A 26745-nucleotide genomic window follows, 5' to 3' on the forward strand; every position below is an offset into this window, starting at 1 on the left:
CTTTTCCTCAGTGATTTTTAACTTTTTAAATCTTGTATAATTTTAACGGCATTAATCTAAACACTGTTGTAATGGTAATGAAAGTGGAATTTCTTTCTAATCAATTGCATAGTTTACTCATGAATAAATTAAAAAGTGTTGGGGACAAAGATGATCTTTAATTATTAATAATAATAATAATTATAATATTAGTTTTATTTTTATTATTATTATTATTATTATTATTATTTCATTATTAATAATAATATTAATAATAATATTGCTATTATTATTGGGGAGTTTTAAATTCAGCATTTTTTTCCTTTTACAAACCTACAAAACAAAAAATACAGTATTTATTTGAAATCACTACTATATAAGCAAACATTCCAAAAAAATCAGAAAAAAAGAGAAGATGCATTAATGTATCAATTTACCTAGAAGGACATTTTTTATTTTATTAATTTCTTTTAAATCCTTTCTTTATTATAAAAAACTATAGTATATCACAATACAATAAAAGAATAATGAAAGTGGTAAAATTATGCTGGCATTGCATTGTGCTAACCACAATACACAAGGTGATTCAGTATCTTTGTTATGACAATATGAGTTGAGAAGAAGGCTACATTTTGGTGATTGAAGTAAAATTAATTAGAGTTGAGGGATGGGTTGGGGCACAGTACTTGAGGTGGCATGCCTCAATTCACTGTTCTGCAAAGTAATCAATTCATCAGAGTCTGGAAGGTGCAAACATATCTTGGGGGATATATAAGAGTATTGAGGCCTTCCCTACTTAAAAAGTGGGACACACACTTAAATGCAAAGGCAAAAGGTTCCATATTTAGGAAAACAATGAGACAGAGGGCCTGATTCAGACCCGGTCGCAAGCGCTGGAGCCGGCTCCATCGTGCACATGCGCGAGACCCGGATAGCGACAGGCAATCCGTCGCTACGGATCTCGTACCAAAGGGGGCGTGCTGTCGATGTTGAGTGACAGCATGCCCCCTTTGGTGGGCAGGCAGGGGGAGTGGCTCCCCAAACAGAGGCGTTCCCTCTGTTAGAGCCGAAATCTCTCTGGGGCTTGTGGCAACGAGACCCTACCACAAGGGTCTCGTTGCAAGCCCGATGGTCGCGATGGTCTTGACCATCGCAACCATCTTCCTGGCCACTCGCTATAGCTGTGGGTGGTCACCCACAGCTATGCGAGCGGCCAGGAGGCCGTTCTAAAAAAAAAAGACCAGCCCTGATTCAGAGCGAGCGCTCTGTCAGAGCGTCCGGCTCTGAATCAGGCCCAGAATCCTATAGGATGGTTCTTATGGATTGGAATCCATGTATAAACATGCCAGTTACTGTGTAAGGGTGAGGCAAGTACAAGAGCATCAGGACAAGGAAGCTACTAGCTTATTATTGTGCTTTAAAGTTTTGAGGATTGGCAAGAGCAAAAGGTGGTCTATAGCGTGTGGGAAACACATATGCCAGTGATCTGTTTAATGGGTTGTTGGATATACATCCAAAACATTTATTTTAATATGGGGCATGTCCACCAAGTGTTCCTGCCTGGTTCCTTCCTCTCCAGCATCGTTTTTTTTTTTTTTAATTTTAAACATAGGGAAGTAGCTTTTTTGATCCCCTAGATGTCACTGTACAAATTGCTGCCTACGGAAAGGCAGATCTTTTCTTCTTCAGGGACATCTGAAGACTATCAAATGAAAATAATATTCCAAGAAAGTTGTGAACATTTGAACGCTATACCGCACAGTATTGGCAATATTTGTGTTGGTGTGAATAAATGTGTACCATGCATGCACATAAGTAAACCAAACAATCAGATATCATGCTGTAGCTCTATTCCAATAACCAGTTAGTTCTTACAAACCTTTCGCAGGTGTAAAGTGTTGCCTAAATCATGTAATAAATATTACTATAGAACAAAATATTCCCCTGCTGGCAATATATGATATTCTATTACACTTCAGTTGTCATTGTACATTTATATGCTCAAATATGCAAGACTGTCACACGTAATGTGTGGGTGGTGAACTAAAGCAAATGGCAGAAATTTACTTTGCAGAGAAATGCTGAAATGATCCAGCTGCTTTTTGGGGGATTCCAGTCCCATGATAGCACTTCTCTTGTTAGGTGGGACCTCCCTCTAACTATACCTGTAGAATGGTTTACAGTTGAATATTCAATTAGATAATTACTGTATACCATGTTGAAAATATGGATGTGGATAGACTATATTAGAGCAATGCATCTGTATATAATAGGCACCCGACATATTTCATTACCATTTTGAATAGGACACATTAAATCTGCATTGGCAAATCAGTCTTGTCCTGAGACTTGTTTTTACAGGCAGCTACAAAAAAAAACCTGACAACTTCCATTGTTAAACATTACTATTATATCGCTACCCGTTACAGACAGGAATAGAAGCCATCAGTCACAGGTAGGGACTAAAATAACAGGAAGGTTCAGTGAGCGGGAAACCACAGACGGGTAAGTACTCATACAGTAACGTGTTTAGATCTGATGCCTTGGTTGTGCCCAGTGCTGTCAAAAATTGCCATAAATAGGAGGAATACAGGCGTAATGGGGCTTGATATTCTGTGACAATTATAAAAAAAAATCTATTCTGATTATAAAAAAAACTCAATGATTGCAGAAGTTAATGCATATGTCATTGGGGACTATTAACATCATGCACACTGGAACAGGATGTGGTTGGAATCCCGGATCACACAATGCCGGTGGTCAGAATCTTGGTGCTAAAATCCCGACAGCAATGAGAATCCTGGCTCCGGAATCCTGACAGCTGCGATCCTGACAGTCAATATTAGGGGTAGGGGGAGGATTAGGGTTAGGGAGAGGTTATGGCTGGTTAAGCAACAGGGGGAGGGTTAGGGTTAGGATGCTGGGGGAGGGATGGTTAGGTTTAGGCTACGGGAGCGGTGAGTTAGGATTAGGGGAAGGGTTAAAATACTTACCTGCATGGGTCAAGATTTCCACCATTGTTAACAATGATTATGTGACTGCGCGGAAAGCAAGGTCCTTGCTGATGTCATAATCATGTGGTTAATAAAGATAACTGTAAAAGAAATTGTGGTTAAGACTAATGTATGTCAAGGTGATGCTGAGACTAGCACCGATGGTACAGCTACATGAAGAAGAGCATGTTCATGCTGCAGACACACGGCAGCCAAGCTATTGTTACAACTATTGAATATCAAAATCTATATACAGCTGAATAGTAACAAGAGCATCGTATGAAAAGAGGCCTAAATATAAAGCTCCACAACTCTACTCTATCGAAAAATGTCTATTTTTTAAATACTTTTTATATTTTTTTATATTAAATACTTTTTGCATTTTTATATTAAATACTATTTTACTTATTGACAGTTAAAATTTGAGTGACTGTCAGTAAATCAGTAAATTTGCTGCAGGTTTATAAATGTGCAAGGAATTATTTTAGTGCAAGCGCAAGTGTCTCTTTTAAGTCTCTTTTTCCCAAGTTCACACACATATTTGAAATGTTATTTTGAGAATCATGTCAATTATTAGTGTTGCTTAGCAGTGGTGTAACTAGGACAGGGCCGCTGGGGCTTGTGCCCTGGGCGCCGTGGGAACGGAGGCACGAAGGGGGGGCGCTGCCAGCCACGGTACATGTCCGCCATAGTCAGTCAGTGTAGTGCAGACCGCAGTGAGTGCGGACAGCACTGCACAGTTACACACACATCGCCACCGGTGCTGGGTAGTAGACGCGTACTACCCGGCGGCGATGTGTGTGTTTCAGCAGCCAATGAGAGTCAGACTCTCATTGACTGCTGCGCCCACTGCCAGAGTCGGGCAGGAGCTCACTCATGAGCTCAACCTTCCGGCTCCTGCAGTGGGTGATGAGAGGGACATCACGACATCTCTCCCATAGTACCGATGGGGAGAAAGCGGGAGGACGGAGGAGCAGCCAGCGGCAGGCACGGCAGGAGCGGGGATTCAGGTAAGGTAAGTAGTGTTTTGTGTGTATGTATGTCTGTGTGTCTTATGTACTGGCACTGTATGACTACTGGGGGCAGTGAATAGGGAGGACCACTACGGAGGGCACTGTATAAGTGGCACTGCATAGGGGAGATCACTAATGGTGGTCTGCATAAGGGGAGCCACTACTGGGGGCACTGTATAAGGGGCACTACTGGGGGTCTGCATAAGGGAGACCACTACTGGGGGCACTGTATAAGGGGCACTACTGGAGGCCTGCCTAAGGAGAGCCACTACTGGGGGTACTGTATAAGGAGCACTACTGGGGGCCTGCATAAGAGGGACCACTACTGGGGGCATTGCACACTAGGGGTACTGTATAAGGGGCACTACTGGGGGCCTGCATAAGGGGGAACACTACTCAGGGCACTGCATAGGGGGGGCTGTATAAGGGGCACTGCATAGGGGGGCACAATATAAGGCTGCACAACTGGAGGCACTGTATAAAGGGCACTACTGGGGGCACTGTACAAGGGTGCACAACTGGAGGCACTGTATAAAGGGCACTACTGGGGGCACTGTACAAGGGTGCACTACTGGGGGCACTGTATAAAGGGCACTACTACATGGGGCACTGCTACTGGGGACATTGCATAAGGGGCATTACTACAGTAGGCATTGCAAGATGGGCACTATTACTGGGGGCATTAAGGTGCATATGGAATGGAAAGGAATGTTCCCACAGTGACAAGAAAGGGATGTATCATGTTGACACGCCCCATTTTTCAGTGGCCATGCCCCTTTGGGCTCCCATTTTTCGGTGCATGTGCAGAAGGGCTCCAGTTTTCAACTTGCCCTGGGCTCCAAATACCCTAGTTATGCCACTGTTGCTTAGCAACATATTTAAGTTTATAGCTGACAATTGTTCACCATTTGTAGTAATGGATCCTGCCTTTGATTATTCTCATCTTATCTCATTTTCTCTCTTTGGGGGTCATTCAGACCCGCTCGTGAGCAGCAGTACGCTCGCAAGCGGGTCGATGTCCCCCACTGCGCATGCTCACGACGGAAGAAGCTCCGTTGTACGCATGCGCGAGACCCGGAGAGCGACGGGCTCTCCATCGCTCCGGGTCTCGCACCAAAGGGGGCGTGCTGTCGATGTTGATTGACAGCACACCCCCTTTGGTGGGCGTGCCGGGGGCGTGCCTGCCAGACGGAGGCGTTCCCATGGGAACGCCTACCGTCTCAAGCCGGCCCCACTGACATCACTAGTGATGTCAGTGGGAGTGATTCTGGCTCTGATAGAGCCAAAATCACTCCAGGGCTTGCGGCAGCGAGACCCTACCGCAGGGTTTCCATCGCAAGCCTGATGGTCGCGATGGTCTAGACCATCGCGACCGTCATCATGGACGCTCGCATAAGCTGTGGGTGGTAACCCACAGCTATGCGAGCGTCCATGAGGACGCTCCTAAAACAGGTAGGAGGGCCCTGATTCAGAGCGAGCGCTCTGGTCAGAGCGTTCAGCTCTGAATCAGGCCCTTTGATCGGAATCTGAATTCCCCCATTTCTGCTAGAGACCACGGTTTAGGTTTTTCATGTGATTTGTGACCTGGGGGCAAATGCAATAGGGTGAGAGTTTAGAAAATGTGAGTGTATAGCAGTAAAACTCTCACACTAATATATTGATTGAGTTGTAATTTCAAAACAGAATTCACCTGGATGAGAGTTTAAATCTTCAGAGCTTTTTGAGTCTGAAAAACATGCGAGTTTGCATGTATTGTGACTTTATTACATTGGCTGAGGTTAAAAATGTGAGTTGTCTCTCACATTTTCTAAGCTCTTACCCTATTACATTTTGCCCCTTGTGTTTATTTCTGACCTCAGCTTGCCATAGACTGTGAATTGTGAGCTCTTCTATTTTTTTGTCTGTGAGGTACTTTATTGAGCATAAGTGTTTGTGAACAAGACTTGGGGGCATCTGATCTGAGTAGGGTTAGCCTGCCTAGTCATTGAAATGACGAATGCTTTAGAAGAAGACCTAATTACTGTGGCAGGAAGAGCAAAACATGGTTTAGTGCAAGTTTCAGCTGGATTGAATGTATTGAGCAGAGAGATCACATCCAGAACACATTACAGCCTGTGCGTAAGGTCAGACAATTACATCACAGAGGCCAATAGCATTTACCAACATGCCTTATAATAAACTGATTCATTTATCAAGCATCATAGTCATTAAGAGCCAAACTCACTGTAATATCTAGGCACTTGCCACATGTCACTTTAGGTATTGACATTAGTTTGTCATGCATTAGAAGAGAAAATAAAATTAGCAGATGCAGTCCTTTTGGTCAGATAAGATTAACAGTTCACTGAAACAATGTGTGTTAAAGGAATAGTAAAATGCTATTTGAATTGAAGTAACAGTAATTCAAAGCATCTGCATGCTTGTAAAGCATTATAACAAATACACTCAGATAAAAACTATGTAGATTATTTAATACAGTAAATATATATGTATACATTCACGTCATTAATTTGCACAGTATCAGTCATTGTTGTGTTGTAGCATTTTTAATTTAAATAGTTAACCTATTATCTTATTTTATGGAAACTTATGTCTCTTATATCTATCAGAAACGTACACTTCATTGGTATGCAGCAGAATATAGGGTACTAGTGCAAAATCAAAAACTGTTGATTTGGATTTAAAAGTCTGTCTAAAATGTAATGTAAAACTCAGTGCTAAAAACTGCTTCTAATCCATAAACATATAAATTTTAATATTGTTGGTGCTTATTCATAAATTCATAAGAAAAATACCATCTATGTATATAGTTTTATATGATATTTCGTATATTTAAAATTAGAGTGGAACTACAGATATTGGAAAGATTTAAATTTGTCCCACATTATTCATTTTAATGTTCTTGATGTAGAAGAAGCAATATTGATTTCCCTGGAACTGTGGGCAGTCTTTTTTTTCTGACCAGAACTCCTTTTTCTGACATTTTATATTCAGAGGGGCATTTGTGTAAACATAAGCATTAGTTGTATCCATCTCCATGCTAGAATTACATGTATTAACATAGATTAGGTGCTTGCAAAAATGTAATAGAGTATGATTGATTGTTAGCAATTGAGCAAATATATACTTGACTAAACTACAATAAAAAGAGGCTTGGTACTGAAAAAAGTGAGCTTTATGAGTTGTCTATATAAACTGCTTAAACCTTCAGTAACTATCCAGAGCACACACGCAAAATATTAGTAAAAACGCAATCAAATAGAAAAATCAATTTTCATAAATTGTTGTTGGTTTTGGAACTGAATGGGAGAGGAGCAGGGAGGGTGAAGAGGAATTTGTGCACATGTATCTGTCTCTTGATAGTTTAAATATATTTTATTTGATATAGTAATTTGTCTTTTCTAGCATGGTGTGTCTAGTCACCCTTGGGAGGTCTAGAGCTGCCTAGTGGCTGCATTACCGGTCTGCAGGATTGGGACAAATTCCTGGTAAGTTTTGCTTTCTGATTCTAAATTTATACATGAGACTCTAAAGCTGGGTACACACTGACAGATACACTACCGTTCAAAAGTTTGGGGTCATCCAGGCAATTTCGTGTTTTACATGAAAACTGACTTTTATTTATCAAATGAGTTGCAAAATGAATAGAACATATAGTCAAGACATTGGTAAGGTTAGAAATAATGATTTTTATGTGAAATAATAATTTTGTCCTTCAAACTTTGCTTTCATCAAAGAATGCTCCTTTTGCAGCAATTACTGAAGAAATTTCACCCCACGCTTCCTAAAGCACCTCCCACAAGTTGGATTGGCTTGATGGACACTTCTTGCGTACCATACGGTCAAGATGCTCCCACAACAGCTCAATGGGGTTGAGAACTGTTGACTGCACTGGCCATTCCATTACAGACAGAATACCAGCTGCCTGCTTCTTCCCTAAATAGTTCTTGCATAATTTGGAGGTGTGCTTTGGGTCATTGACCTGATGGAGGAGGAAATTGGCTCCAATCAAGTGCTGTCCACAGGGTATGGCATAGCATTGCAAAATGAAGTGATAGCCTTCCTTAATCAAAACCCCTTTTACCTTGTACAAATCTCCCACTCTACTAGCACCAAAGCAGCCCCAGACCATCACATTCCAGCATCTTTTCACTTGTTCTGCATCTCACAAATGTTCTTCTGTGTGATCCAAACACCTCAAACTTCGATTCGTCTGTCCATAACACTCTTTCCCAATTATGTGTTCTTTTGCCCATATTAATCTTCTCCTTTTATTGGCCAGTCTCAGATATGGCTTTTTCTTGGCCACTCTGCCTAGAAGGCCAGCATCCTGGAGTCACCTCTTCACTGTAGACGTTGACACTGGCGTTTTGCGGGTACCATTTAATGAAGCTGCCAGTTGAGGACTTGTGAGGCATCTATTTCTCAAACTAGAGACTCTAATGTACTTGTCTTCTTGCACAATTGTGCACCTGGCCTCCCATTTCTGTTTCTACTCTGGTTAGAGCCTGTTTGTGCTGTTCTCTATTAGGAGTAGTACACACCGTTGTAGGAAATGTTCAGTTTCTTGGCAATTTCTCGCACGGAATAGCCTTCATTTCTAAGAACAAGAATAGACTGTCAAGTTTCACATGAAAGTTCTCTTTTTCTGGCCATTTGGAGAGTATAATCAAACCCACAAATGTGATGCTCCGGATACTCAACTAGCTCAAAGGAAGGCCAATTTTATAGCTTCTCTAATGGGCAAAACCGTTTTCAGCTGTGCTAACATAATTGCACAAGGGTTTTCAAGGGTTTTCTAATCATCCATTAGTCTTCTAACGCACTTAGCAAACACAATGTACCATTAAAACACTGGAGTGATGGCTGCTGGAAATGGGCCTCTATACACCTATGTAGATATTCCTTTAAAAACCAGACGTTTGCAGTATAATCATTTACCACATTAACAATGTATAAAGTGTATATCTGATTAATTTAATGTTATCTTCATTGAAAAAAACAGTGCTTTTCTTTCAAAAATTAGGAAATTTCTAAGTGACTCCAAACTTTTGAAAGGTAGTGTATATTGGCCGTTTTGTCTTTGCATCCTCCTGCCCCCAGTCGCTCTAGTCTCCTGCACCATGTTACTCCAGCCTCGTGTCACTCCAGTCTCCTTCCACATTACTCCAACCGTCTGTCTTTCCAGCCTCCTGCTCTGTGCTACTCAAGCTTCCTACCCCGTTACTCCAGGCTCCTGTCCTGTCACTCGTGCCTCCTGTCCCCTGTCACTTCAGCCCCCTGTCACTCCAGTTTCCTGGCTTTCCAGCCTCCTGCCCCCTGTCACTCCAGAGCTCTAATAGAGCAGGAAGTCCGCTACTGACATCAGTAGTGATGTCAGTAGGGCCTCCCTACAAACGCCAGGCGTTCCTAAAGGAACGCCTGCGTTTGTCCAGCCACACCCCCCTACCCGCCCACAAAACGGGGCGAGCTGTCACTCACCATCGACAGCCACCCCGTCTTGTTGCGAGCCCTGTAGCGACTGAACTTCAGTCGCTCCGCGGGTTTGCGCACGCCAGACGCGGTACATGCACAGTGTCTAAACATCAGCCCGCTTGCGAGTGCGCTGCGCTTGCGAGCGGCTCTGAATCAGGGCCAGAGTGTGACAGGAATCAATCTCAGATATCGTGTGGTTGTCTTCTGCTTTATTTTTCCTTTCATAGCAGTGTATGTTAATATGCTAATCATAAGCAGTGAAATTTTCTTATTTAGGAGCTTCCATCATTACAGATACAGAAAACTTTTGTGAATTATGAAAATCTTTTTTTTTTTCCTTTTATGTGCATATAAATTAAAAGTTATATTTTATTTTTCTATGGTTTAAGATTATGAAAATCTTTTTTTTTTTCCTTTTATGTGCATATAAATTAAAAGTTATATTTTATTTTTCTATGGTTTAAATTAATACAGTAAGAGCGCTCCCAAAAAGGAGTTTTTCTTCTATATCTTATTTTTTAAGATAGAACTTTGTCTGAATTTGAGCCTTTTTACTCCTGGGGAGCACCATCAACCTTGGATAATCTTCAGGGATCTTACCCCCTTAAGTTAATTATGTTGGTTCCTAAATGTGTAATATAATATTAAGGTCTTATGCAGAATCTTCAATATAGTTTGGGATATACCCAAACTAACAAGTCCCATTCCTCCGATTAAATAATGTATTCTAAAAGCAAGACGATGTATAATCAGTGAATGCAACACACAAATGAGAAGATGACTATCTTACACCAATTTGTTTTTATTTTTCGATTCCTTTACAAATATCAGTTTATTGAAACACAATGTTATTGGAATTTCACGTCAAATGGAAAATAATGTTGTTTTAATTATGAGTATAGTACTTATAAGCCTACAGAAATTAAATCAATTAGCCTGTATGAAAGTACTAAGATGCTTCATCAGCTTCTTTATATTTATTATTACTGACTAGGTAACATGATATGCCTTTCCCAGAGCAGTGACTAGACTTTTTGTACCCAGAGCATCGGCACCCCCCCTCCCCCCCGTATGTGCATAAGATAGTTTACGTGAAAAAAGGCCATGGCCTCATGGGGAAGGGCCAGGGATAGGGGAGGCCAGGAGATGCTGGGGATAAAAGAAAAGGAAGCTACAAATGAGAATGATAATAAACAGGAAATTGACAGGCCCAAACAGCGCCCCCTGCCCTGTGGTGCCCTGTGCCCTGGCCTTTCCTCATAATGGTGCTTTTTCACTCACCTGCAAAACACTGAAGTATTCTTTCTATTATTGCCTTCAAGTTTTGTATATATGAGTGTGTATGAGTGTGTATAATACACATATATATATATATATATATATATATATATATATATATATACTGTATATATACTTGCCTTCTTTAATTAACTCTTCTCCTGGAGAAGCCCAGAGGTGCAGCTAACAGCTCTGGGGGCAGGAATAGGCTCTCCACGTCATTAATGTTCTCGAGGAGGGGACAAAGCTCAGTTAGCCCCACCCCTTCATATGGACCCGTGAATACCACATTTAATCTCCTCATCCTGCCTACTTTACTAGGAAGTGGGCGGAATGCGTGAGATACACCTAATCTATTGGGGATGCGGGGGGTAAGGATATTGAATTAAAACCTCTATACACTCCTGCCTATACCTTCTAATATCCTGCCTATACCTTCTAATATCCAGCCTATAAACCTCTAAGGATGATGCTATTTTGCGTACGCAGTCATATAGTAAATAAAGACTCCAGACCTTGAACCTGTGGTTACAAAGCACAAAGTGATATTTCAAGTAAAAGTACAGTCAGTTACACGCTATGATCTAAGTACAATTTAGCGCAAAGAATTATACAGACCCAAGTACAGTTATACATACGCAGCGCTCTGGGCCAGATGTAGGCATCAGCAAGAAACCCCCGTCTATCAGCATTCAGCAAGAAGACTCAGACTGGGGTCACAACACACACGTTTATACTCTCACAGAAACAGACAACACAATAGAGAGGCTTGTCGCTGATGCCATTGGTTCCCAAGGAGGATGCAGCTGTTGCAGAGCATTTAACAGGTTGATTCAAATAGACACAGTCCAGCCTCTAAAAACTGGTTGTCTCTGGTTTCCTGCCTTATGCACATCCTAACAGTTGGTCATATAATGTACATTTCGGTGCTTTAAGTCTCTGCGGTTCATAAGTTGAGAATGCATGTTGCGATCTTCACACTGACGATACCAGAATGCTGTTGAAAGAGTGCAGATCAGTATAATATCAAACATGACTTACTTATCATGTATTAAACCTTAGCTACCAAATAACCTTTATTTCACAGCAATTATAATAAATGAACAAACTTGAATCTTATACTTTAAAGCTTATGAGACCTTTTATGTGAATATGTACTGTGTAAGTATTTGGGGTTTGATATAAAGACGCTAGTTAACTTGGGGCAGATGCGTGCGCATGAAGCTAACAAACAGCGTTTTCATACAGGATCTTATGCATTCGCTCATATGCGACTAGTTAACAGCGCAATTGTGCGTATTAATGGGCGGCCATTCGCAAAATGGCATTTTGCGATCTGATTTACAAGATGGCGTCGTTACGACCTAATTTTAAGCTGGTCTTGTCTCGACAGGGGACACCTGAAAAATTTGAAGCCTCCCGGGAGAGAAGGCAAGTGGCAGTGCACCAGGCCCCATCCAGGTAATACCCGAACCCATTGGAGCTGGCATCATTAGTAAACAACTGCAAATTGGAACTGGGAACTGCTGGGGGATCTAAAGGAGCACACCATTAAAGTCAGTGAGAAAAGAGAGCCAAATAGAGAGGTCCCTTTTTATTTCTGTAGAGAGGCGAATAAAATGGTGTGTGGCCTATGGACGCCTGCAGTGGCCTTCTGGAGCTTGCGGGAGAAAACTCGGCCCATGGGGATAACACGGCTGGTAAAGTTGAGCAAGCTCAACAGATACTGAGCCTGATGTAAAGTGACCTCTCCAGCTACCAAGCAGATCTGAATGGCATCTTTCAACTTTAGAATTTTGTCTGGCTGCAGGCGACAACAACCATCCAAGGTATCAATTGCGTTACCAAGGTGGGACAACTGAATCACAGGGCCTACGGTTGTGTTGCAAACAATCAGAATGGACCTTAATGGAGTGCAGCAATTACGAGGTGAATCAGCAGAACTGACACAAAGAAAATCATCTAGATAGTGCTCGATACCCCAGCCCCAGGACCTATACTCAACGCACCAATACAGAATAAAGCTGAATTTTTCAAAAAGGCGAAAGAGACGCGACACTCCATAGGCAAGCAGTTGTCTATTTAGTATCTGTCATTCAGGCGAAAGTCAATTTTCCTAAAATAGTCAGGATTCAAGGTGTCACAAGCCACCACTGCAACTTGTCTGACAATGGTGCTTCGGGAAGTTTTCTCAGGCCCATTGCTATGAGACAAGAATGCTGCTGCTCCACAAGGTTTTCCTACCTGACTGTTCTGTCTCTGCCTTCCTGCGCTGATTGAATCACCTTCCTTCTTTACCCCTGCTGGAGCTCTGCTCTGATGTCGGCTATAGCTCTTGTTGTGGCATTCCGGTTCTAGTGAGAGGTTATCCTTCTGTGTGTTCCATCTCCTCGTGTCCAGTGTCTGTGATCTCCCTGCAAGTTACATCTAAGCACTGGCTGCCGCTTCCCAGCGTTTGTGTGATTTTCCTGCAAATACTTCAGAGCAGTGCCTGCCACACATCAGCGTCTGTGTGCTCCCTGCAAGTTACATCTACGCAGTAACTGCCGCTTCCCAGCGTGTGTGTGATTTACCTGCAAGTTACAACAGAGCAGAGTCTGCCACACTTGTGTCTGTGTGGATTCCCAGCAAGTACATTAAAGCAGTGTCAGTTGCACTTCATAACAGTGAACTTTTGTTTATTCATTCCAGCACTCTCAGCAGCCCCTGTGTGGACAATCAGCTATATAACACCCTGCTGTCTGCACTGATATTCAGTGCTATGTACACTATTTACAATTTACAACTCCTCCGTTTCAGTTGCAATTCATTGTCTGTATATTTATGCAAGCAATAAACTTTTACAGCAATTCCTGATATCCAACAGTGCATAGCAGCTATTCAGGCTGCAACTAGCCAAGTGCATACCAGTCCTCAAGACTGTAACTAGCCAAGTGCATACCAGGTATTAAGGCTACAAATAGCCAAGTGCATACCAGTCCTCAGGACTGCAACTAGCCAAGTGCATACCAGCTATTCAGGCTGCAACTAGCCAAGTGCATACCAGCTATTCAGGCTGCATCTAGCCAAGTGCATACCAGTCCTCAAGACTGCAACTAGCCAAGTGCATACCAGCTATTCAGGCTGCAACTAGCCAAGTGCACACCAGCTATTCAGGCTGCATCTAGCCAAGTGCATACCAGTCCTCAAGACTGCAACTAGCCAAGTGCATACCAGCTAGTCAGGCTGCAACTAGCCAAGTACATACAAGTCCTCAAGACTGCAACTAGACAAGTGCATACCAGCTATTAAGGTTGCAACTAGCCAAGTGCATATCAGTCCTCAAGACTGCAACTTGCTAATTAAATTTCAACTAGGAGCCATCTTGTCCTCACAATTCATTGTCAATTGACTCTTGATCAATTAAAGTGCCACAACCATGGGCCTGGATGATCTCCAATGCCTGGTCATTAACTGATAGTCCAGATGGGTAAGATAGATGTTGAATGAGCCTAAAAGACTTTGGTGCCTTCTTAGGGACGATGCCGATAAGAGACAACATCAATTCTGCTATGGGTGGAGAAGAGAAGGGTCCAATCATGTGACCCAGCCGGACTTCTTTAAGGACCATATTCCTTAACAACAAGTGAAGCTCCCCTGCTGAACGCAGTTTCTTAGGAGAACCAACTGGCACAACTGAAACGACTGGTAAACGAAAAACTAAACTTAAAACCAGCACTCAAAAACACGGCATTTACTGTGTGCGCTTTAGTTAGCAGCCCTGGATCTGGCTGACTTCCCAGATGCTGGAGCAGCAATGGGTTTAGAGCAGCCGGACACAGGGTGGCAATTCCCACATTTGATGCAGAGGTGTCAAAAATTACAAAGTTTGCACTGAGCAGAGTTGAATTCACAGCACTTACCCTTTCTTGTGGTAGAGCAATGCTGGTTGGCTACGCCAGAAGGCAAGTGCTTTGCACCCAAAGTCAATAATTGAAAGCATGTGTCGTTAACGACAAAACTCTTCATCATAAACATGCCAGGCAACACCTCTACCCAACCTATACATGCTATGTATAAGGTAGAAACACTTAATAATCTACGGGTGTTCCGTGGACCATTTTCCAATTATCATGTGGAGAAAACAAATGTCCCCATCTGCCAATTGAAATAGGACTGGAAGACTTCCAGGCCTATGCCACACCCACTACTGTCTAATAGGTTCTACAATGCACATGTGATTACCACTCAAGTCAGCCCACCAGCCTTCTGGTTTAAGCCATTCCAGGCTCATCCAAGCCATTATTCTTCATCCAGTCCCCATAGTTGTGTACATGTCTAATCCACCCCATATATTTGAATATGTTTATCCACATCCGCATTCGTTTTTATTGTCAGTCATATATTCCATAATTCCAACACAGAACTACACAAAAGTAAATATATAGCTTGGCCATTATGCAGTATGTAGCACTTCCCTTGTGTATCAATGCCTATTTCCCTATAGATTGTAAGCTTGTGAGCAGGGCCCTCTTACCTCTAGGTCTGTCTGTTATTACCCAGTCTTGTTTTATTACTATTTTGTTCCAAATTGTAAAGCGCAACAGAACATGCTGGGGCTATATAAGTAATTGTAAATAAATAAATCATTTATGGGGGTTTTTTGAGTTGCACATATCTTACGACTCATGCAATTTAATATAAACATGTACATGCATCCACATGAAGATATGTTTAAAGCACATCAAGACAACAAGAGTGATGATGATGATGCAGCATACTTAAGGCACCACTCACTATCATAGCATTGTTGATGATGAATGTCCTTTTACTGTACAGAAATGTTTAAATAGTTATATACATTAATAAAACCATAACAGGAGGCCTCCAAATAACTAATCAATAGAATGGCTTCACTCTGATTGGTCAGAGAGTGAGAAAGTCGCTCTAATAGGTTAGGTGCGGCTAGATTCCATTTGGTATTTAACCATTAGTGAGCCTCATTATAGCAATGAGTTTAATTGATACAATTTACTAATGAAATTATAGTAACTGCTCATACTGAATACTGAATATCACTATTTGCATTGTACAATTCTAAATTTGGAAAATGCTGTATTATGAATCGTTAATTTCCAGTATATTCATTAAATCTGAGGGTGAATGAGTGCACATAAAATGATAAACAAACACAAATCATGCTTCAAGAGAATAGTTATCTCTATGTTTCTATATTTCCATAAGCAAATGAATTATTATAGTTATGCAAACTTATACATAAACTCATAAATCAGGCCTGAAAAACAGCGTACACAAAGCAGCTGGTACACAAGCTGTTTTTACAGATACTTCATTAAAATAATTTTAGATAAAACAAAACATTTCTTTGCATGATTTAAACGTTTTAGAAACCAAATTTGTGTGGTGCGTGTAAAAAGTGCATTAAATAAACATTTGCAAATGTAATACCGTATAAACTAAGTTATACTTATATTTTTATGGTTATTGCCTGTCTGGTTAGTTCCCTAAGACAAAGGCAAAGTCTGTGTCAGATTCCTGAGTTGAAGTCTGATAAAGTTGTATAGGATACTTTATAAAGTCTAGAATCTTTTTCTTTTGCTGTTAAAAGTGTACATGTACAGTACAGTCATAACATTCACAGCGTTAGGTACATACTGTAGGTGGGACAGATTATACTGAACTGTGCCTTTCCCTCCGGGCTGCCATAGATAAACATGTGTAATCAGAGGCATAATAACAGAGAAGGTGGCCCGTGTTCATGGCCCATCCGGGGCCCCCTCCTCTCTCCCCGGCGACTCCCAGCAGACTGACACGTCTGACCGCTGACCACAGCATCAGTATGGGCACTAGAGTGTGCCTAGAGTCTACTGCGCATGTGCAGGTCACAGGAAAAGTGGCGCAGCCGCCATTTTCCCAGCGATTTCCTCACAGAGGGTTAGGGTTGGACACACCCGGGGGGACTTAGGGTTAGGCACCCCCCCGGGGGACTTAGGTTTAGACAGCGGGGAAGGGGGGGTTAGGGTTAGGCACGGGGGGGAGGTTAGGGTTAGGCACCCCTAAGGAGGGTTAGGGGGGTTGGTTAGGTTAGTAAGTACTTACTTTAGGGACGATCAGGATTTCCAGCACTGTCGGGCTTCCGCCAGAGGAGGGGGCAGCAAAGTAGGAAGTAAGCTGTTAGATGTGACAGCAGGGCCAGCCTGCTGTCCCAATAGTCTCACACACTCTGCCCCCACAGCTTAAAATACACACTGCCCTATAGCCTCACACACTCACACTGTCCCATGTCCTCACACACTAACTGCCCCCATAGTTTCACACATACACTGCTCCCATAGCCTCACACACACACACACACGCTGCCTCCAGTGTCTCACACATACACTGCCCCCATAGACTCACAAATTCACACTGCCCCACTGCCTTATACACACTCTGTCCCATTGCCTCCCACACACACTGCCCCCATAGCCTCACACATGCACTGCCCCATGGCTTCACACACTTACTGCCCCCATAGCCTCACACACTCACTGCCCCCATAGACTCACAAATGCACACTGCCCCACTGCCTTACACCCACTCTGTCCCATTGCCTCACACATACACTGCCCCATGGCCTCACACACTCACTGCCCCCATAGCCTCACACACACACACTGCTCCTATAACCTCAAAATCATGCTGCCACATAGCCTCACACACACATACGCTGCCCCTATAGCCTCACACACACACACTGCCCCCATAGCCTCACACACACAGGCTGCCCCCATAGCCTCACCACACACACATGCTGCTCCCATAGTCTCACACACACGCTGCCCCTATTGCCTCACACACACATACGCTGCCCCTATTGCTTCACACACATACACTGCCCCTATAGCCTCACACACATGCTGCCCCTATAGCCTCACACACACATGCTGCACCCATAGTCTCACACACATGCAGCCCCCATAGCCTCACACACATGCTGCACCCATAGCCTCACACACACGCTGCACCCATAGTCTCACACACACGCTGCCCCCATAGTCTCACACACACGCTGCCCCCATAGTCTCACACACAGGCTGTCCCCGTAGCCTCACACATACACTGCCCCCTACAGCCTCATACACACATACGCTGCCCCATAGCCTTATACACACACATGCTGCCCCTATTGCCTCACACACATACACTGCCCCTATAGCCTCACACATACGCTGCCCCTATAGCCTCACACAAACGCTGCCTCCATAGCCTCACACACACATGCTGCACCCATAGCCTCACACACACGCTGCACCCATAGTCTCACACACACTTCCCCCATAGCCTCACACACACATACACTGCCCCATAGCCTCACACACACACACTGCCCCCATAGCCTCACACACACACTGCCCCCATAGTTTCACACACACACACTGCCCCCATAGCCTCACACACACACACTGCCCCCATAGTCTCACACACACACACTGCCCCCATAGTCTCACACAAACAGTGCCCCCATAATTTCACACACACACGCTGCCCCCATAGTCTCACACACACATATGCTGCCCCCTATAGCCTCACACACACACTGCCCCCATAGTCTCACACACACACTGCCCCCATAGTTTCACACACACACACTGCCCCAATAGCCTCACACACACACACTGCCCCCATAGCCTCACACACACACTGCCCCCATAGTCTCACACACACACACTGCCCCCATAGTTTCACACACACACTCTGCCCCCATAGTCTCACACACACACACTGCCCCATAGTCTCACACACACACACTGCCCCCATAGCCTCACACACACACTGCCCCCATAGCCTCACACACACATATGCTGCCCCCTATAGCCTCACACACACACACTGCCCCATAGCCTCACACACACAGGCTGTCCCCATAGCCTCACACACACACACACACACACACATACAGTACACACACACACATACAGTACACACACACACACACACACACACAATAAACACAATAATATAGACACGTTTATACTATAAAGGCTGAAAGGGAGGAAAGGGGTGTGCGCATCAGCACAGAACAGCAGGCATCCACCATCCACCACTTATTATTACCATACACCTCACTGCCTGCAAACATGCAGAGACTGAGCAGCATGCTTTCTGCTAGTCCAGTAGCATGCATGATGGGGGTATGGATCCAGCGTTTCCTCAGTGCTAAAAGGTAGCTAAAGCAGCGCTACAGTGAAAAAACATTTTACTAATTTAAGTCAGATTAACACATTAAAACAATGATGAATATCAGCATACAAAATATTCAATGATAGACATGTATGTCACAGATAAAAAAGCTCTTGGAATAGAGAGACTCAGTTTGCAGACACAGTCTAGTCGGCACCGGACACGTATAAAGTATGTTGGAAATTCAGTGCAGAAATAGATAAATATGATAAAGATATGTTCTTCTGGTAATCCAGCATATATTTCATTTGGTGATGGTTAGTATAGAGTAGGGGTGTGCACCGGCCACTTTTCGTGTTTTGTGTTTTGGTTTTGGATCTGGATCTTTCTTCGTGTTTTGGATCTGGATTGGTTTTGCCAAAACCACCCTTCCGTGTTTTGGGTTCTGGGTTTTGTGTTTTGGATCTGTATTTTTTGGAAAAAAAAAGCATAAAAACAGCTAAAATCACAGAATTTGTAGGTTTTTCTGCTCCTATGCTATTATTAACCTCAATAACCTTACTTTCCACTCATTTCCAGTCTATTCTGAACACCTCACACCTCACAATAGTGATTTTATGTCCAAAAGGTTGCACCGAGGTAGCTGGATGACTATGCTAAGCGACACGAGTGGGCGGCACAAACACGTGACCCATCTAGGCGTGATACTGCAGTGGCAGACAGGATGGCAGTTTGAAAAACTAAGCCCCAAACTGTACATAATGCAAAGAAAAAAAAGAGGTGCAAGATGGAATTGTCCTTGGGCCCTCCCACCCACCCTTATGTTGTATAAACAGGACATGCACACTTTAACAAACCAATCATTTCAGCGCCAGGGTCTGCCATACAACTGTGGCTCAAATGATTGGTTCGTTTGGGCCCCCACAAAACAAGCTGGCAATTAATCTATCCCTGCACAAACTGGCTCTACGGAGGCAAGATGTCATCCTCATCCTCCTCATCCACCGATTCCTCACCCTCTTCAGTGTGTACATCCTCATCCTCACAAAGTATTAACTCGTCCCCACTTGAATCCACCACCACAGGTCCCTCTGTACGTTCTGGAGGCTGGTCTCCCTGGAAGAGCTGATAATTCATTTTGATGAACATCATCTTCTCCACATTCTGTGGAAGCAACCTCCTACGCCTTTCGCTGACAAGGTTCCTGGCTGCACTAAACACTCTTTCGGAGTACACACTGGAGGGGGGGCAACTCAGGTAAAATAGAGCCAGTTTGTACAGGGGCCTCCAAATTGCCTCTTTTTCCTGCCAGTACAGGTATGGACTGTCTGACATGCCTACTTGGATGCTGTCACCGATATAATCCTCCACCATTCTGTCAATGGTGACAGTATCATATGCAGTGACAGTAGACATGTCAGAAATTGTTGCCAGGTCCTTCAGTCCGGACCAGATGTCCAAACTTGGTCCTGCCTGCCCTGCATCACCGCCAGCGGGTTGCTTAGGATACCTAAGTTTTTTCCTGACAGCCCCAGTTGCGGGAGAAAATGAAGAAGGAGCTGTTGACGTGTCACGTTCCACTTCAGCTGACAGTGTGTTCACCAGCAGGTCTTTGCACCTCTGCAGGCTTGTGTCGGCCAGAAAGAGAGACACCACATAGGCTTTAAACCTAGGATCGAGCACTGTGGCCAAAATGTAGTGGTCTGATTTCAACAGATTGACCACCCTGGAATCCTGGCAAAGCGAATGAAGGGCTTCATCCACAAGTCCCACATGCCGAGCGGAATCGCTCCGTCTTAGCTCCTCCTTCACTTTCTCCAGCTGCTTCTGCAAAAGCCTGATGAGGGGAATGACCTGACTCAAGCTGGCAGTGTCTGAACTGACTTCACGTGTGGCAAGTTCGAAGGGCTGGAGATCCTTGTACAACACGGAAATCATTCTCCACTGCGCTTGAGTCAGGTGCATACCCCCTCCTTTGCCTATGTCATAGGTGGATGTATAGGCTTGTATGGCCTTTTGCTGCTCCTCCATCCCCTGAAGCATATAGAGGGTTGAGTTCCACCGCGTCACAACCTCTTGCTTCAGGTGATGGCGGGGCAGGTTCAAGAGTGTTTGCTGGCGCTCCAGTCTTCGGCACGCAGTCGCTGAATGGTGAAAGTGGCCAGAAATTTTTCGGGCCACCCAAAGCATCTCCTGCACGCCCCTGTCGCTTTTCAGAAAATTCTGCACCACCAAGTTTATTGTGTGAGCAAAACATGGGACGTGCTGGAATTTGCCCAGATGTAATGCCCGCACAATATTGGTGGCGTTGTCAGATATCACAAATCCCCAGGAGAGTCTAAGTGGGGTAAGCCACTGGGCGATGATTTCCCTCAGTTTCTCTAAGAGGTTGTCGGCGGTGTGCCTCTTACTGAAACCGGTGATACACAGCGTAGCCTGCCTTGGAACGAGCTGGCATTTCTGAGATGCTGCTACTGGTGACGCTGCTGCTGTTGCTGCGTAAGGTGATACATCTATCCAGTGGGCTGTCACAGTCATATAGTCCTTAGTCTGCCCTGTTCCACTTGTCCACATGTCCATGGTTAAGAGGACATTGTGTACAACGGCATTTTTCAGGACACTGAGGACACTTTTTCTGACGTTTCTGTACAGTCTCGGTATCGCCTGCCTAGTGAAGTGGAATCTAGACGGGATTTGGAACCGGAGACACACTACCTCCATCAATTGTCTAAATCCCACTGCACTAATGGCGGATACCGGACGCACGTCTAACACCAACATAGCAGTCAAGGCCTCAGTTATACGTTTTGCTTCAGGATGACTGCTGTCGTACTTCATCCTCCTCGCTAAGGACTGTTGGAGGGTCAATTGTTTAGTAAAAGTAGTGGTGTTCCTACTTCCTCTCTGGGATGATGAACGACTCCCAGCAGCAGCAACAGCAGCAGCAGCAGCAGGAGGCGTAGCAATGCAGGATCCTCCGGAGGAATCCCGGATAGGAGAGTCAGTCATGCCAGTGACATGGCCTGCAGGACTACTTCCGATCCTGACTAAGGAGGAAATTGACGAGGAGGGAGTTGACGGTGTGGTTTGCAGGCGCTTGGATACAACAGGACAACGGGATTTAGGTGTCCCTGGACTGCTTACGGTCTTAGCCAAAGTTTCTGAACTTGACAGTAACTTTTTATGAACGCGCTGCAGGTGCCGTATAAGGGAGGATGTTCCTAGGTGGTTGACGTCCCTACCCCTACTTATTTCACCTTTACATATGGTACATATGGCAAGACAGTTGTTGTCCGGATTTGGATAGAAATATTGCCAGACCAAAGAGGTGGAATGTTTGGTCTTCTGCCCAGGCATGACCGTGATGGGCTTTTTCATCCCACGGACAACAACTGTCTCCCCCGGAGCCTGATTTAAACAAACCACATCACCATCAGAATCCTCCTCGCCAACTTCCTCCTCAGCGCCAGCTACACCAGTATCCTCATCCTGTTGTACTTCAACAGTGACATCTTCAATTGGCATATCAGCAAGTGGACTGTGGGTGCTCCTTTCAGCACTTGCAGGGGGCGTGCAAATGGTGGAAAGAGCCACCTCTTCCCGTCCAGTGCTGGGAAGGTCAGGCATCGCAACCACCACCACACTTGGACTCTCCTTGGGGATTTGTGATATCTTCTTAGAAAGCACAGTTCTTCGCTGTGCTTTTGCCAGCTTAAATCTTTTGATTTTTTTAGTGGGAGGTGGGCTTCCATCATCATGTGAAGCTGAACCACTAGTCATGAACATACTAGGGATCGACCTTAGCCGTTCCTTGCCACTCCGTGTCGTAAATGGCATATTGGCAAGTTTACGTTTCTCTTCTGCTGATTTAAATGTTTTTTTCAAGGTCATTTTCCTGAACTTTGTCATTTGGGATTGTATGTGCCCTCTATTATGACATTGGGCATCGGCCTTGGCAGACGACGTTGATGGCATGTTATCGTCTATGTCATGACTAGTGGCAGCAGCTTCAGCACTAGGAGGAAGTGGTTCTTGATCTTTCTCTATTTTATTTTTATCGGAGAAAGTTTGGTCCTCCATTTATGTTATATCGATTTGATATATACGTGCGGCTAAACACAGAAAATAGTTTTTTTATTTTTGCTGGAGAGTAGTGCACTTTGTGGGTTACACCAGCCTTTAAGAAATGAGCCAGCCGGCTCTTTACTTATGGGACACAGGCGCACGCTTGGCGCTGCTCCTTTGTTGATGCACGTGCGGCTACTGCGCACACAATTCACAAACACAGAAATTAATTTTTTATTTGGTTTGGACTGGAGTGTACTTTGGGGGTTACAGCACCCTTTAACGGTCAAGCCAGCCGGCCCTTTACTTATGACACAGGCGCACGCTTGGCACTACTTTGTTGATGCACGTGTGGCTACTGCGCACACAATTCACAAACACAGAAAATAATTTTTTTTTTGGTTTGGACTGGAGTGTACTTTGGGGGTTACAGCACCCTTTAACGGTCAAGCCAGCCGGCCCTTTACTTATGACACAGGCGCACGCTTGGCACTACTTTGTTGATGCACGTGCGGCTACTGCGCACACAATTCACAAACACAGAAAATAATTTTTTTTTTGGATTGGACTGGAGTGTATTTTGGGGGTTACAGCACCCTTTAACGGTCAAGCCAGCCGGCCCTTTACTTATGACACAGGCGCACGCTTGGCACTACTTTGTTGATGCACGTGCGGCTACTGCGCACACAATTCACAAACACAGAAAATAATTTTTTTTTTGGTTTGGACTGGAGTGTACTTTGGGGGTTACAGCACCCTTTAACGGTCAAGCCAGCCGGCCCTTTACTTATGACACAGGCGCACGCTTGGCACTACTTTGTTGATGCACGTGCGGCTACTGCGCACACAATTCACAAACACAAAAAAAATATTATTTTTTTAGCACTTGGGGGAGCACCCCTGATGGACAGAGCACCCCCTGGCCAACACTACAGCACCCCTTTAGGACTGGGACACTGCACAGGACTTTGGAGTGGACACAGCCCCTATGGACAACTGACTGCACAACACAGTCCAGCCAGCCCCTATGGACTTTGAAGTAGTGGACACAGCCCCTATTAACAACAGCAGCACAGCACAACACAGCCAGCCCCTATGGACTTTGAAGTAGTGGACAACAGCAGCACAGCGCAGCACAGCACAGCACAACACTACTCTGCACTACACTACACTACACTACACAGCCCAGCCAGCCCTAACTCCCACCCTCCCTCTTCACTGTCCACAGCCGAGTGAGAAAATGGCGCCGACGTGGGTACCTTATATAGGATCCAAAACCCGCGAGACTCGGAAGGCGGGAAGATGACGTTTTGCCTCGATTTCAGAATCCGAGTCAGGCGGGAAAAGTCGAGCCTGACTCGGATCGGACTCGGATCGGGGGGGCTCGGGGGGGTTCGGATTTCAGAAATCCGAACCCGCTCACCCCTAGTATAGAGTAAGTCCCAGATATCCAGGGGTAACCACTGATTGCCAACCACCAAAGCTGAAGGATTCCAAAGGTGTGCTAGGTATCCCAGGATGTCTCTGCGTCTCAGTGTAGTCCTTGGTGAAATCTTTGTCAGACACTGATACTGGGAGATGGCAATGTTGGACCAAGACTTACTGGGTGAGACCGCAGATCCCAATTGGTGAGAGTGCTCTTAGTCTCAGACTGTAAACGGTAGCCACAACTGAAAAATTCCAATCTGTCAATGGTGCTCTAGTGGATAAAGTGCTGATGTCTGAATAGGGGTGTCACATCAACGTGTTTCCCTGTCGGATTGGCAGCTTTTTCAAGTGTTTCCTCAGTGCTCTTCCAGCTTCTGCTTCTTGGGCTGGGGGTCTTCTGCTTCTACTTTCATGTTGCCTGCGTAGGGTCTCTGAGTACTGTGGTTGTACCCCTCACTAGGGGGTATATAAAGTAAACTGCGGGTTTTTAGAAGTGGAGACGTTACCCATAGCAACCAATCAGATTCTACTTAACATTTAACTAGCACCATCTAGGACATAATAGCTATAATCTGACTGGTTGCTATGGGCAACATCTCCACTTCTAAAAACTCAAATTTTTGTAAATATACCTGTGGCTGGGTCCCAGTCCTGCAGCCCTCCTCTGGAGCTCAGATTCAGGCAGAGGTGGCAGACTTTTGTCCCTTAGCAGATCCCTGGAAGTCTGTTTTGGAGGAAAACTTTGTCCCTTCCAGACGGGATGGAGCCAGAGACGTGTCTGAGCCCTGCGGGTGGGGCCACTCCCCACTGTCCATAGGGGACAATGTTAAACATGCATGTGGGCAGCACATGCACAGCACATGCACTTAAGGTGATTGGTTACACACCACAGGGCGGACTTACCACCTGTGGTAATGTGTGTTGGCCTGGCATAAAAGAAGGGCATGTGAGCCCTGCAGGGCTGCCATCAGAAATTGTGGGGCCCGAGACTAACAAAACAGGCAGGGCCCCCCCCTGTGTTTCTGCAACTCCAGCCCTGCAGTGTCTCTCAGTACTCTTTCTGTCTCTGCCCACCAGCCCCCCTGTCTCTGCCTGCCAGCCCCCTTTCTGTCTTTGCCAGCCAGCCCCCCTTCTGTTTCTGCCACAGCCCCATTTCTGTCTCTGCCTACCAGCCCCCTTCTATTTCTGCCAGCCAGCCCCCTTTCTGTCTCTGCCAACCAGCCCTGTTTCTGTCTCCACCAGCCATCCTACTTTCTGTCTCTGCCAGGAAGCCCCCTTCTGTCTTTGCCAGCCAGCCCCCTGTCTCTGCCAGCCAGCCCCCTTTCTGTCTCCACCAGCCCCCTTCTGTCTTTGCCTTTCATCCCCCTTTCTGTCACCGCCAGCACCCTTCTGTTTCTGCCAGTCATCCCCCTTTCTGTCTCTGCCAGCCAGCCCCATGTCTTTGCCAACCAGCCCCCTTCTGTCTCTGCCAGGCAGCCCCCATCTGTCTTTGCCAGCCAGCCCCCTGTCTCTGCCAGCCAGCCCTTTTTCTGTGTCCGCCGGCCATCCCCGTCTCTGCCAACCATTCCCCTTGTTTTTGAAAGCCAGCTCCCTTCAGTCTCTGCCAGCCACCCCCCGCATGACACCTGGCTAACATGCTGCAGCTCCTCTGCCTTGCAGCCTCATGACATCACAATAGTGGACATCATACACGCGCCGGTCAGCAAAGAAAAAAAAAAAACTTTATTGCACGGCCGCCGGCCTCAGCAGTATTAGTGGGACCCCCTGTCAATGCATTGCATAGGGGGTGGGAGTAGCTAACGAGCAGGTGTGGGCAAGCAGTATGAGTGGATGGGCCATCCCCTGTAATGGTAACTGTTGCACAGTGGGTGGTAGGAACAGCCAGCAGGCATAGGCAAAACTAGACACTTGGTAATGGGTGATCCTAGTTTCAACCCTTAGGGCTGCCAAGATATTTTGTAAGTCTATATAGCTATAGAGTGGGCATGACAAGCACAGTAGTGTAGCCACTCCTGCCCAGAAAAGGATGCTGAAAAGACTATGAGCGTGGCTGCTGTGCCTGGTGGGGGTGGGTTCTCTGTGTCCATGGTTGGTCCAGGGCCCCTAAAGAGTAGTAGTTCCAACAATTGAGATGCCGGCGGTCGGGATACAGGCGCCGGGATTCTGACAGGTGTCAGGATTCCAGCGCCGGTATTCTAAACCATTATGACTGTTGGGATACTAAATGTATCCTGATTCCCATGGCACATACATGTCTAACTTAATGGGCACACTGCATGCACCAGCTCCCACAGCTCACACTGAGGTGTGATGAGTGTGAAAAAAATACTGATCGTGGGGGGGGGTAAGTA

The sequence above is a fragment of the Taudactylus pleione genome, unplaced genomic scaffold (assembly GCF_031769625.1).
Source record: "Taudactylus pleione unplaced genomic scaffold, aTauple2 ptg000114l, whole genome shotgun sequence".
Classification (NCBI taxonomy): Eukaryota; Metazoa; Chordata; class Amphibia; order Anura; family Myobatrachidae; genus Taudactylus; species Taudactylus pleione.